Source organism: Crinia signifera, chromosome 7 (genome assembly GCF_055691185.1).
Source record: "Crinia signifera chromosome 7, ASM5569118v1, whole genome shotgun sequence".
In the NCBI taxonomy this organism is placed as follows: domain Eukaryota; kingdom Metazoa; phylum Chordata; class Amphibia; order Anura; family Myobatrachidae; genus Crinia; species Crinia signifera.
Window position 1 is genome coordinate 113,057,854 of NC_139223.1, and position 15,054 is coordinate 113,072,907.

Here is a 15,054-nt window from a genome sequence, read left to right on the forward strand (position 1 = left end):
CCCACACCGTCATGCCCATTATACATAAGCCCCACACCGTCATGCCCATTATACATAAGCCCCACACCGTCATGCCCATTATACATATGCCCGCTCCATAACAGTTATTATACATATGTCACACACAGAGATGACCGTTATATATAAGGCCCACACCAAGATTCCCGTTATTAGTATTCAGGGGTGCACGGATTCAGCTGTGAATCCTCATAATGGCTTTTACAATTTCTTACTTATCTTGGGATACATACATGCAGGGACAGATTGGGATACATACCTGCAGGGACAGATTGGGATACATACATACAGCGACAGATTGGGATACACACATGCAGGGACAGATTGGGATACACACAGCAGGGACAGATTGGGATACACACACGCAGGGACAGATTGGGATACACACATGCAGGGACAGATTGGGATACACACATGCAGGGACAGATTGGGATACACACATGCAGGGACAGATTGGTATACATACATGCAGGGGCAGATTGGTATGCTGGGCAGATCTCCACCTGACCTGTCTCCTTAGTAGCTACATAACCCCTCCAAAAGGCCAGTCTACAGTGATTGGGGCAGCATTAGGAGACCAGTAAGTTACCACTTACCAGACCACCTCCAGCCCATCAGTCACCTGCGCCCTCAGGCAGGCAGGCGGAGGGAGAGTTAATCCTTGGGGGGGTCCAGTCATGCAGACGGGAAAGAGCAGCAAGAGAGACGGGTGGGCGCCGGGCGGCACAGCGTGTCTCGGCGGATGTCGGGTGCGGGAGTCACCATGGATGCGCACTGACACTGACGTCTGGCGCATCCATGGAGTAGGAGGTCAAGGGGCGGTCGCAAGAAGTACATCTTCCTTGCCGCCGCGTAAACAGAGATTGCAGACAATCTCTGTGTATTGTGCTGCAGCCTGCGCCCGGCGTTGAACTTCCGGAACGCCGTTCCTGGTGAGGTCATTTTTCACCTGAACTTCAGGAACGGTGTTCCGGACCGTTCCGCCACATATAGCCCTGCTTGTAGGACAACTGGGATGTAGCAGCGCTGTAAGTTGATAAATAATAAAAAATTAAAAAAATATATAAATAAATATGAATAAAGGATTGGACTGATTGTACAATTTAAAAACAATATAACATTTATTAATAAAGTGACCAAGTGCTGGTATAATGAAATGGGGGGAAGAAGATAAAATCAAATTGCAGAACTGTCCATTCCTATTATGCCGAAGACAACATATTGTGCAAATGCATGAATATTGGATGGGGGTTACCGTCCACCTGTAGACACACCGGGGTGTAGCTTGTGCTCCCTGGGACTCAAGGCCCAAGTTGTTGATAGGGCCGAGTCACCGTCCAGAGTGGGGGAGACTCCCGGAAATGGTACTCCCAAAGATGGTACTGGGGTCCTTTTTGATGTTGAGTGTCCACGGTAAGGTAAATCATCTTTGGGAGTACCATCTTTGGGAGTACCATTTCCGGGAGTCTCCCCCACTCTGGACGGTGACTCGGCCCTATCAACAACTTGGGCCTTGAGTCCCAGGGAGCACAAGCTACACCCCGGTGTGTCTACAGGTGGACGGTAACCCCCATCCAATATTCATGCATTTGCACAATATGTTGTCTTCGGCATAATAGGAATGGACAGTTCTGCAATTTGATTTTATCTTCTTCCCCCCATTTCATTATACCAGCACTTGGTCACTTTATTAATAAATGTTATATTGTTTTTAAATTGTACAATCAGTCCAATCCTTTATTCATATTTATTTATATATTTTTTTAATTTTTTATTATTTATCAACTTACAGCGCTGCTACATCCCAGTTGTTCTTTTCACCCAGTTCGGGCCTAACTTACCCGACATACCAGCAGCTTCTAGTGTCACAACCCACGTCGCAGCGCCACCTACCACCCCCTCCCCCTGTGGAGGCACCTTTCTTTTCTGCTTGTAGGACATTTGAGGACTATATCTGGGATACTTTGTTCCACTAGCGGGAATGTCTCTGTTTATAGCAGCATGTAATTGCAAGGTGGCCGAATCCTCATGCAGTTTGCAAAGCAATGGATTTTGTGGTCCGGTAAACCTTGATATGCTTGGAGTAGTTGCTGCAGGTCCAATCCAGATGTATTATGTGCAGGATGACCAAGTGGAGAGAGTGAAATCCATATCCAGTGGAACTTGTAGGTAAGCAGTATTCCCCAGGAGTCCAGTGATGTCAAGGGGGTGTAAAGTCTGAGAAGCTCTATGCGTTTCTCTGGGTATAAACACCCAGCTTCCTCAGGAGAAGACTCATAATGACTGTCTGTCTGTATTTATACCCCTGTGTCCTAATTAGGAATGATTAGCAGCTGTGAAGCTGCTACTAAAAGAAAGAAACCATCAAGAAAACTACAATATTCATGCAATATAATAGCAAGAGATTTATGTCACAATGGTCTGTATGATAATGCATGATTTTAAAACACATATAAAACCGTGTACATATAAATAAAGTATATACTTTATTGTGATGAGACATCATTGGTCCTTATATATCACGTGACCGGAGACTTGATCACGTGACCCAGAAGTCCGTGGTGAGATACAGCGTGCTAGTACTGTTGCTTAATGGCCGGCAGTGATATTCAGCTGCGCGGTATATATTAGACTCACTCATGTAAAGCCATGGCTGAGGTTGAGAAAAGTTCTCAGAACTCGGATGGCCCAGTACCAGATAGCTGCTGGATGTTGTTTTCCGGGTATATGACGTCATCGTCAAATGGGACTCGTAATTTGTTACCGCGGATCATATAATCGCGAATAAAGACACCTCACCTTTAAAATTGAATATCCAGAGCGGTATACAGAAATCCACTTAGGTGGAATTTTTTTTTTTATAGTTGAATCTATTCTTTAATTTTCCGATGACAAAAGACTTAGGAGGTGGCAGGAACAGCAACAGCCTGGGTCCTCTGCACAGACACCCTGGTGTGAGTCCAAATGGTCTGTGTACTCCTGGTATGGAGCCTTGGTGAACACAGTTTCCTTCCAGAGGTCAGGAGTCAGATAGCTGTAGGTCTTGGAGATGGCATCAAATGTGGCTTTAGCAAAGTTACCCAGGGTAGCTGTGCAACCTTTAGCTGATGTGTAGCAATCATCAATACCAGCCATCCTCAGCAGCTTCTTGGGGACTGGAGCAGACACAATACCAGCACCTCTGGGGGCCAGGATGAGACGAACCAGTACAGAACCACAATGACCAGTTACCTTGCATGACACTGTGTGGGGCTTGCTGATTTTGTTACCCCAGTAGACTCTACGAACAGGTACATTGGAGAGCTTAGCCAAGATAATTGCTCCGCTGATAGCAGTGTCAACCTCTTTGGAGCACTTCACACCAAGACCTACAACCCATTGTAGTCTCCAATAGCCACAAAAGCCTTGAACCTGGTTCGCTGTCCGGCACGGGTCTGCTTCTACACTGGCATGATCTTCAGGACTTCATCGTTCAGGGAGGAACCCAGGAAGAAGTCAATGATCTCAGACTCCTTGGTGGGCAGGGAGAAGAGGTAGATCTCCTCCAGAGACTTGATCTTCATGTCTTTGGCCAGGCGGCCAAGCTTGGGAACTGGAACCCATTCCTTATCATCGACCTTTCCTCAGGCACCACAACCTCTTCCACGGTCCCTGCCTCTGTCGCGTCCACAGCCCTAGCCAACACTGCCAAACACCCGCGAAAGCCTCCTCTATTTCCACCGGCATCGTCCGCTATTTGGTGTTCACACTCACTGGTGATCAGAGCCACTTAGGTGAAATTTTAACAGCTGCTTTTCCAGTTATCTGGTTGTCAGAAAATTTTTGTTGTTATATTGTGTTTTATAATATAGCCATTTTGTTTTATATGTGATTTATGTTATTAAATTGAACAATGATTCTTGGTATCAGAGTTGCTTTTTTTTGTATATTTATATACAATTTTTGTGTTTTTCATGTGGACAGAGCTGCAAATTACAGGGGCAGTGACACGATGTGATGAGGGGAATGGAGGTAGCATGAAGCCACAGACTGAGAGTTATTTAGTGGGAGGAGCCGGGTCCCCAGAGCCATGATCTCTTACATATTTGTTGTCTGTTATTTGTCTGTTTGTCCAGTATGCTTTCAGACACTGTTGGACCGATTTGGATGAAACCAATGCAAGGTGGCTTAATTGGGTTCAGATTAGGTTCATGGACACTAAAACCCCCAATCTCAACTTTGTGGGGACCCAAAAAGGGGTCAGACCACTCCACAAAGTGGGTCAGGGAAGCAAGATATGGCATAACATAGATGGTGTAGAGGACATGGTAAGAAAAAGATGTCTAGAGGCCCTCAAGCAATCCCCAAAAAGATTCTAGAGGCCCTCAAGCAGGAGTTTCTTGTAAGGCTACTAGAGATTGCTCCCCAGCTGCTTTGATTATGAATTACGCAAAATCAGAACTGCTGGGGAAACATTCTTTAATGGCCTGTAGCTAAACAGTTAATTAATGGCCTAACATATATATATATATATATATATATATATATATATATATATATATATATATATATATATATATATATATATATATATATATATATATACATACATAATAGTCCAAGATCCCACTGGGGAATAAACAGCACTCAGGAGACGGTATAAATGAATAAAAAAAAACAGTATTTTTTTTTATTCATTTATACCGTCTCCTGAGTGCTGTTTATTCCCCAGTGGGATCTTGGACTATTGTATTGCATTACATTCTGGCACCGGGGGCAGCTGACTGCATTATCTTTGGAGTGCCGGTATATATATATATATATATATATATATATATATATATATATATATATATATATATATATATATATATATATATATATATATAAAAGACACAGGGTCCGGCACTCCACTGGTTAATAAGGCTGGTTCCTTGCTCCGGTGCCCTCCTCAGACATCAAAGTTCAGAAATACAGCAAGGCAAAGGCATCACTCGGAGACTTATTGCAGAAATAACAATGCTTTATTAGCAAACAGGTGATAACCAACACCAGCGTTTCGAGCCGCAGGCTCGTCCTCAGGGTACAACCCACAAGTGTATAAAGACAGAGTTATATACCCTGAAGTTATTCCACACCTACTAATCACTAGGACTACTCACCTGGAGCAGGTGTCAGCGCCGCATCTCCAGCGTCTCATCAGTGCCTCTCCGGTCCTCCGCTCACTTCCTGATTGCGTCATCAAAGACGCGCCCTGGCTTGTGAAATGCAGGGAAGCATCAGAGAGTGCACGACTTCCGCCTCGTGGACCGCAGCAGACGGACCGCCCAGGGAGTATCCTGGAGACAATGAATAAAAGTATTATTTACATGTGAACAGATAAGTGAATAAATACATACATAAATAATAGGAAAAACAAGAAAAATAAATAAATGATTAAAAGGAGAAACCAGCATTAAACAAGCGCTATTACACATTTATCATCATAGAATAAATATCTCTACTTACAGTATAAGTAGCTTATGTCCTACAAAACTTTAATATTGCGCTTGACATATGCTAAGGAATGAATATTCATATAAGAGCAGCAATAAAGGTATCAACCAACAATATTTAAATTGTACCTAAATGTATCTGAAATACAGACCATTATGTGCTATAAGTAACTTTGTAAACCATGTTGCTCGTTAGGCCCTCTTGGGGCAATGGTGTCCAATACATGGATCCACCTAGCCTCCGCCTGAAGTAGCATTCTTCCCCTATTGCCACCCCTAAAAGGGGGGGTGGGGCACATGATCCACAATTTTTGAAAAAAAGGCTAGCAATACTATGACCATGTAAGACACAATGCCGAGCCATCGGCTGATCTCTAGTGCCACTAGATAACGCCTGATGTATGGCATAACGGTGATTCGCCATTCTTTCTTTAAATTGACATTCTGTCTTGCCCACATATTAAAGACCACATGGGCAAGACAGAACGTACACGACGAATTTAGTTGAATAAGTCACAGCGACCCTAATAGGTATTTTACATCCTGTGTGGGGATGACTGATGAAACTACCTGTCAATAAAGACCTGCAGGTAGTACACCCCACACAACTGTAACAGTCCGCAGGTCGTGACAAAAAGTGCGTAGGTGCAGCTTTTTTAGTGAGATCACTAATATCCAGCTTGACCAATAAATCAAGTTTTTACCCCTTTTATAAGCCGGCATAATACGAAGCTTATTAAGACCATGCAAGTCTTTAACAGTATTGATAATTGGCCAATGATGTTTAACTTTTTTTGTGACTGCCTGACTGTCACTGGCAAACTGGTTGACCCATTGGATCCTTTGTAGATCCTGATTAGTCCTGTCAGGAGGATTCAAGGCAATCTCTCTAGGAATCTGCAAAACCCTATTTTTGGTCTTGATAAGGTCACTGCGTCTATATCCCCTTTGCTCAAATTTAGTTTGCATAACATCGAGTTTGTTAAAGTCGAATTGCATACACGCCATTTTAGGATAGTATGGCTGCCATTTTGGTTCACAGAGTTACGCAAATAAAGTATAATACCCGAGTCTGTGTAACGAAGTGGACCATAAGCGCAGCCATACTAATACACATAAATGCATAATATCATACTTACACCAAATAAAATATAGTTAATTAAAGGTTTAGTGCACTCCAAATAGTTTAACTAACAACACACAATTATTTCTGTATAATGTTTAGTATTGTTATGTTCCGTTTCTCATGCGCAGCACTCCGGTCGTAGCGAAAACTTCGCAAATCATAAGGTCCGATAATTACGAACAAAATCCATATTCCATGTACTATTTCTGCTAGAACTGTGTAAGACAAAGGAATCAAGTTATAACCGGTTCTTGTTGCTTTTTATGACCCCGACGACGATGCCAACACACAAAGGACACCGAAGTACACTCCCCCTGCACCAATCCAAACCAAGTGTAATACTTTGCTCCAATCCCTGAGGACTTGACATTTGAACCCTTGACTAATTGAAACGGCCTTTGACCCCCCTTATTGGACCCTATAAATATAGCCATCCCTGAGCTGGCTCGGTCACTTCGGCACTGCATCTATCCCTCCACCATTGACCTATTTTCTATTTGAACATAGCGAGCTTCGACCGGACTGCGCTGCGCATATTTGATGAGATGGTAAACGGTTGCATTTCTTGTGCTTTCTTTTATTGTTTATTGGCTGATTGTATTCTGTACCTGTTTTTTTTTCCGTTTAGTAGTGTGTGACTTGTATTTAGTATTGTTAAGCAAACTGTATCACGTGTTATACTGTCTTTCTTCTTTCTGTAACCCCTGTTGTCCGCTAGGGACTAATACATTATTAGGAGATTCAATCTCCTCACTTTGAGTTATATCCTTGTCTCGACTCTCATTCGCATCTGGCGATAAAGGTTTACTATGGACATTGTCCTTTAAAGGTATTCGCAGTTTAGGTACTAAGTACTGCGAAGGGATACTCAATTACTGGTATTGGTCCAGAGTGTACAATACATGGAAAAGGTCCGCTACGTTGCGCAACACTTTGTTCGCACGTAGCTAGGTTTAAAGGGTAAGCAAGTTACGGAAAGAGTACGTAAACTGCGCATTTCACTTATTGTCCTTCTGATTACATTTATATCAGCATTCACAAGTTGTTTAGACGCTTCCTATGGATCACTGGTAATCTGTCGCACCCGCAGCATCTGCGAGTAGGGCAGCCCCCTACACAGCGGCAATGGGTGACAACTCTTGTGGCGAAGCAGAGTGTTCCTATAAGTTTCTTTAACAAATATGGCTGTTGAAAGCCTTCTATTCTGTAGCGTAATTTGCACATGAAGAAAATTAACAGAGCTATCACTAATGGAAAAAGTGAATTTTAACGGACTTAAAGACTGGTTGTGTGTCTCGAACATATCAAACAAAGAATGTTTGGACCCTTGCCAAGAGATTAGTAGGTCATCTACATACCTTAGGAACAGGACCTTAGGAAAAGCAAATCATCAATAGTGCACATAAAGGCATTGGCGTCCCCAGTGGCCCCATCGTATGCCAATGCCTTTATGTGCACTATTGACAATTTGCTTTTCCATCAAGGGCCACATAGTGACAAAGTGGTCCTGTTCCTAAGGTATATAGATGACCTATTAATCTTTTGGCAAGGGTCCAAACAAGGGAAGGTAACATATAGCTGCAAAGGTGCGGTACTCTTGGCTTTAATGAAGACTCTCAGTCAGTGTAGTTTCACAACGTTTCAGTTCTTATATGAACTTTTTTGACACACTTGAAAAAGTGGTACTTGTGTACTAGCACGGCGCCCATCGCATCGCAGACCATATCGCATGCGATGGTATGCGATGCGACGCGATATCGGCCGATGTTGTACAATGGCATACAATTTTAAAATTGTATGCCATTGTATATGGCATACAATGCCATACAATGCGATGCGATTATAAATTGCATAGGCACCCTAATGGGTGGTTACAATGGTTAAATGCACCCCCACGCCACCCCCAAGTATAAACGTAAACCCGAAGCGTGGTAAGCGCAGCGAGCCCGCGAGGGGCGGCGGTACACGTCCTACGAACTTTTCATACCCCCACTATCCACGTCGGCGTGGAGTTGAGAATAGAAAGTGTGGCGAGCGCAGCGAGCCACCGAGCCCGAAGCGTGGCAAGGGGACGCGGATACCTTCACAGGTATCCGCATCCCCTAGCGGCTTCACAGGTATCCGCTGCACTCACCACACTTTCTATTATCAACTCCACGCCAACGTGGATAGTGGGGGTATGAAAAGGTCTTAGGACGCGTACCGCCGCTACTCGCGGGCTCGCTGCGCTCGCCACACTTCGGGTTCACGTTTATACTTGGGGGGTGGCATGGGGGTGCATTTGAGCATTGTAAGCACCCATTATACAATTTAATATCGAATATGAGTTAAAATTGCGTCGCATCGCATCGCATGCCATCGGGTTTTTGGCATGCGATGCGATTTAAAAAATCGAGTGACTAATTATTGAGGCGCCGTGCTAGTACACAAGTACCAAAAAAGTTCATAAAAGAACTGAAATGTTATATATAACTCCCAAATGTTATATATAACTCCCAAATAAAGAACGTCACTCCGGGTCTCTTTGTAATCAAAAGTGCGGTTTACTGATGCCTACGGCGTTTCGGGCCAAGCCCGTCTTCAGGACATACTCAACTGACCCTATATATATATATATATATATATATATATATATATATATATATATATATATATATATATATATATATATATATATATAAATAGCTATATGCTATTTCGGTACTTGTGTATTATCACAGCGCCCGAATTCATCTAAATCGCATATCGCATCCGATTCGATCTGCGATGCGATTTTGCGTCCGATTTTCTCCCCCGTTTTTTGCCCGATTTTTTTTTTTGATTTTCGGGCATTTCCTGCCGATTTGCATGTTATTCCATCTTTGCACACCCCCAGGTACTATGCAATGGTATGCGATGTGATTTTCCGGAAAAAACGCCACCCCCACTATCAACGCCAACCCCCACTATCCACGTCGGCGTGGAGTTGATTTCAGATAGTGTGGCGAGCGCAGCGAGAGACCGAGCCTGAAGCGTGGCGAGCGGACGCGGATTACTTTACATGTATTCCGCGTCCGCTTGCTGCGCTCGCCACACTATCTAAAGTCAACTCCACGCTAGCGTGGATAGTGGGGGTATGAAAAGGTCGAAAGGGCGCGTACCGCCGCCCCTCGCGGGCTCGCTGCGCTCGCCTTGCTTCGGGTTGGCGTTGATAGTGGGGTTGGTGTTGACAATGGAGGTGCATTTAACATTGTAAGCACCCATCAGGGTGATTGTACAATTACAAATTGAATCACTTCACATGCATCGCATGGCATGCATCACATGCCACTATATTGCATGCGATGCACTACGATGGAAATCGGGGGTGTGCAAGGTGTGCAATGATGGAACAGCATGCAAATCGGTCGAAAATCGGATGGAAATCGGCCGCAAAATCGCATCCGTTTGCATGCGATTTGTGGCCAATGTTCACGGTGATAATACACAAGTACTGCTATTTCTATATATTAATGCTATATATCATCCATATATATCCCTGTTCCGCATCTACTGCTGCTGCTGATATTTGACTGTACCCTGCTGCCTTGAGAATGGTCCTAAGGGTCCGAAACGTCGGTAAGCTTGTACATTATTAAAACTATCGGGACTTTGAACCTTATCAACACTTTACTAAAGTCTGGTGAGTGCTGTTTTCCCTACTTGGGAAGTTCTCTGTATATATATATCAAGAGATGGGGGGTTGTGACCTTTTCTGCGCTAAGAGGTTAGCTGCACCTCTAACTACCTCGCTGTTAATTGAGGTAGAAGATAGGCATAGAAAAAGAAAGAATAGAGGTGCGCTGGTGTAGGTTTCACCTTAATTTCATACACAATGGTAGAATAAAATAATTAGTTTTGTACAATAATATAAAAACAGTTGATTCTCACACAAATGTTCATATCATATTAGATACCATTTCTAACAAGTATAAAAACAGTTGATTCTCACACAAATGTTCATATCATATTAGATACCATTTCTAACAAGTATGTTTTCCTGGAAACATACTTGTTAGAAATGGTATCTAATATGATATGAACATTTGTGTAAGAATCAACAGTTTTTATATTATTGTACAAAATAAATTATTTTATTCTACCATTGTGTATAAAATTAAGGTGAAAGCTATTCTTTCATTTCTATATATATATATATATATATATATATATATATATATATATATATATATATATATATATATATATATATACAGTATATATATATATATATATATATATATATATATATTGTGGCAAGGGTCCGGCACGCCCAATGAAGTTAGATGACTACGGCGGGTGCCTTCACATGAAGGTGCAGATAGAAGTAGATGGTGCGGCACTCTGGCGGCTTGATAAATGTAATAAATGAAGAGCAAACCGTGCTGCGTTTAAGACAACGTTTCAGTTTTTTTTATTCAACTGTTTTCAAGTCAAGTTGTGACTTGAAAACAGTTGAATAAAAAAACTGAAACGTTGTCTTAAACGCAGCACGGTTTGCTGTTCATTTATTACATTTATCAAGCCACCGGAGTGCCGCACCATCTATATATGAGCTCCACAAGCCTCCTGTACTCCTGCTTTATCTACAAAGCTGAGAAGGCACCAGGGCAAGTTACCTGGCTATCAGCACAGAGTGCCGGTCCATCTGCTGATATATATATGCCCCTTTAATTCTAATTCAGGTGCTGTGTTTGGGATTGTCTCACCTTATAAAAGCCATGTTACTTGGCAGTTGAGCATTAACCCAGGAAAAAAAACACATGTTCATTTTAGCTATGATGTGTAAGCAGGTGCCAGGTTCTCAAGATAACCAGTTGCTAGTGTAGGACTTGCAGTGAAATGGGGTCCCTTGGCGATGGGCTGCAAGCTTAAATGCATTGATCAATTCATGAACTAAAACCCCATTATTTATTTATTGATTATTTGAATGTTAAGGTGAGTTAGTTTGTTGTAGTGAGTGCTGGGCCCCCTGTGTTTGTATTTACTAGAGTGTGTGGTCACAGGCCACCGCACCCCACCCTGGGATGTGGGTGCAGTTTGCACCCCATTCCTAGGAATGGCGAGTGTGTTGGTACTTCTGTATCTATATATTTGGGTTGATTTTTAATTAACCTCTGTTACTGTGATCATAGCTTTCTCATGCACCCTTGATAAGCTCATTTACCTGAAACCTGTGACAGCTGCCCCTTTAATTCTAATTCAGGTGCTGTGTTTGGGATTGTCTCACCTTATAAAAGCCATGTTACTTGGCAGTTGAGCATTAACCCAGGAAAAAAAACACATGTTCATTTTAGCTATGATGTGTAAGCAGGTGCCAGGTTCTCAAGATAACCAGTTGCTAGTGTAGGACTTGCAGTGAAATGGGGTCCCTTGGCGATGGGCTGAAAGCTTAAATGCATTGATCAATTCATGAACTAAAACCCCATTATTTATTTATTGATTATTTGAATGTTAAGGTGAGTTAGTTTGTTGTAGTGAGTGCTGGGCCCCCTGTGTTTGTATTTACTAGAGTGTGTGGTCACAGGCCACCGCACCCCACCCTGGGATGTGGGTGCAGTTTGCACCCCATTCCTAGGAATGGCGAGTGTGTTGGTACTTCTGTATCTATATATTTGGGTTGATTTTTAATTAACCTCTGTTACTGTGATCATAGCTTTCTCATGCACCCTTGATAAGCTCATTTACCTGAAACCTGTGACAGCTGCCCCTTTAATTCTAATTCAGGTGCTGTGTTTGGGATTGTCTCACCTTATAAAAGCCATGTTACTTGGCAGTTGAGCATTAACCCAGGAAAAAAAACACATGTTCATTTTAGCTATGATGTGTAAGCAGGTGCCAGGTTCTCAAGATAACCAGTTGCTAGTGTAGGACTTGCAGTGAAATGGGGTCCCTTGGCGATGGGCTGCAAGCTTAAATGCATTGATCAATTCATGAACTAAAACCCCATTATTTATTTATTGATTATTTGAATGTTAAGGTGAGTTAGTTTGTTGTAGTGAGTGCTGGGCCCCCTGTGTTTGTATTTACTAGAGTGTGTGGTCACAGGCCACCGCACCCCACCCTGGGATGTGGGTGCAGTTTGCACCCCATTCCTAGGAATGGCGAGTGTGTTGGTACTTCTGTATCTATATATTTGGGTTGATTTTTAATTAACCTCTGTTACTGTGATCATAGCTTTCTCATGCACCCTTGATAAGCTCATTTACCTGAAACCTGTGACAGCTGCCCCTTTAATTCTAATTCAGGTGCTGTGTTTGGGATTGTCTCACCTTATAAAAGCCATGTTACTTGGCAGTTGAGCATTAACCCAGGAAAAAAAACACATGTTCATTTTAGCTATGATGTGTAAGCAGGTGCCAGGTTCTCAAGATAGCAATGGAAAGGAGAAAAGAGGACTCTCTTTGTGGGGCACTCTTGCTATGTCAATTGTTTGTATTTTTATTATATTAATACTTAGCTTTTATTTATTATCTTTTAAAATAATCGGGACAGAAAAGGCCTTCTGTGTAGGATAAGAAAATTTAAAATAGAATAAATTAGTCCCTTCTGCAGTGAGCTTTTATCATATTTGCTATGCACAGGGGAATATTAAATTATTGAAAAGAGTGATTCCCCCTCTGGGGGTCTTGAATGGAAAATATGCACCCAGTATAGCCAATGGCTCTAAAGTCTGGGGATCGTTATGGAGGCTGATGTGTTTAATTCGAATCCTGTGTTGGGTAATTTAAGGGGTATATTCCTTATTTGTGGTGTAGGATTCAGAGTATTTTTTAAAAGGGAGGGATTCCCTCAGTGGGGGAAACTGCTGTTTATATCAGAGTGCCTGATATTGACAGTAAGCGGGATCTGGCTACAGCGAATGGGAGTTTATAATAGCAGGGTCTGGCTGCAGTACAGAGGTGTCTGACAGCACAGTGTGTCTTTACAGAAGTTACTTTTATTTCACTATATTCAAGTTGCAACAATGTTTTTATTGTTGCTGTTTGAATATTATGTCTGCCAGGGATCGCCTATGAGCTGTTATCCCAAACGGCAGACCATGGATCTTGGAGGGTAAGTCACCCAGAGCGGGTCACGATCGTCAGTACAAATATAAGTGACAGGTGTGTCTGTCAGAGATCACACTTGCCCACCATTACACAAAGGTAGGTAACAACATACTAGTTGGCTTTTCATATAATATGGTATGTCACTCAATCGCCCAGCCTTCCCAGCGTGTGAAACCCGCTCAGACAGTACTGCACAAAAATAGACACTCAATCGCCCGGTGTGCACGTGCAATCTGCACAGATGCTCCGTTATAATCGCGCCAGACAATCAAACAGTGGATCTGCTCCTGTATCGTGCAGACGAACAGCAATTTAAATGGTGTACACACCCGAAAGCATAGTCATTGATGCCCCGCACTGTATGCGTGTTGTCAGATAACCTTTGCAGCAGATCACAAGATTTTTTAAAGATTTTGTCCCTGTTAGATGACAGGGATAGGTTGCACTCCTGCGCACACACAGCAGACGTATATTCTAAATTCCGATCACAATTCACAATTGGTTATCATTGCACACAGAGATAATATATCGATAGTAAATTAATAATTTAATAATTTGTCTAGACCCAATCTATCAAACAATCTCTTAAATCACCCAGTGTGTAGGTGCCGATTGCACCAATCGAGAATTTTTTATATTCAGCAGTATATTCTTGTGCTACCAAATCGGTTTTGCAATGACCCATTGATTGTGTCCCTGCTATTTTAGTGAAAAGGTCACGTCTGGGTAAACAGTGGTTTAATCAGTTCAATCACTATTTGTCAGGGCCGTGTTTGGCAGAGGTTACACTGAGGAATATCCTCATATGAATCAGCCTGGCCCTTTGGTGCCAATCGGATTTTCTGCTTACTACTAGTCATGCAAACGTGCATAGGACTAGAGATGAGAGGGTTTCCGATTGGACTGCAGGGTCATAGAAATATAGATAAAGGTTGACACTCCTTTTATTGCCTGCTGTATTTAAGCAAAGCCCTGTTGCTAATTGTAGCAGTGCAGGGTATTATGCTATATACTGTTTAGGCTGTCAGAGGAGTGTCCTGAAAACAAGGGGTTAAAGAGTGATTGTGGCTACCTGAACAGCAATATAGGTGGTAATGAAAACAGAATGCTGTGAGTTACCTTGGAATTCTACCTTCTGCTGTTAAGGAGTCATGCTCCCGCAGCGGACTCGATAATGAGAGGGGTAGATCCTGTAACTATTTCAGCAGAGGGTACAGAGTAAAAATGATCGCTTCTGCTGTCGGAGTTAAATGCCACAAACTTCCCTGTTGTTCCAAAACAGAGCAGGGATAGTTAGTGTGCAGGTCTCCAATGAGAGAGCGATGAGGTACCTGGCTGTGTGCCTAGGATGGCAGAGGGTGCAGAC

General features: G+C 42.6%; 1 pseudogene; it reads right to left on the bottom strand.

Moving 5' to 3' along the window:
* Positions 1-2,918: 2,918 nt before the first annotated feature.
* Positions 2,919-15,054, bottom strand: part of LOC146021219 (small ribosomal subunit protein uS5-like) — a 29,576-nt pseudogene continuing 17,440 nt past the window's right edge.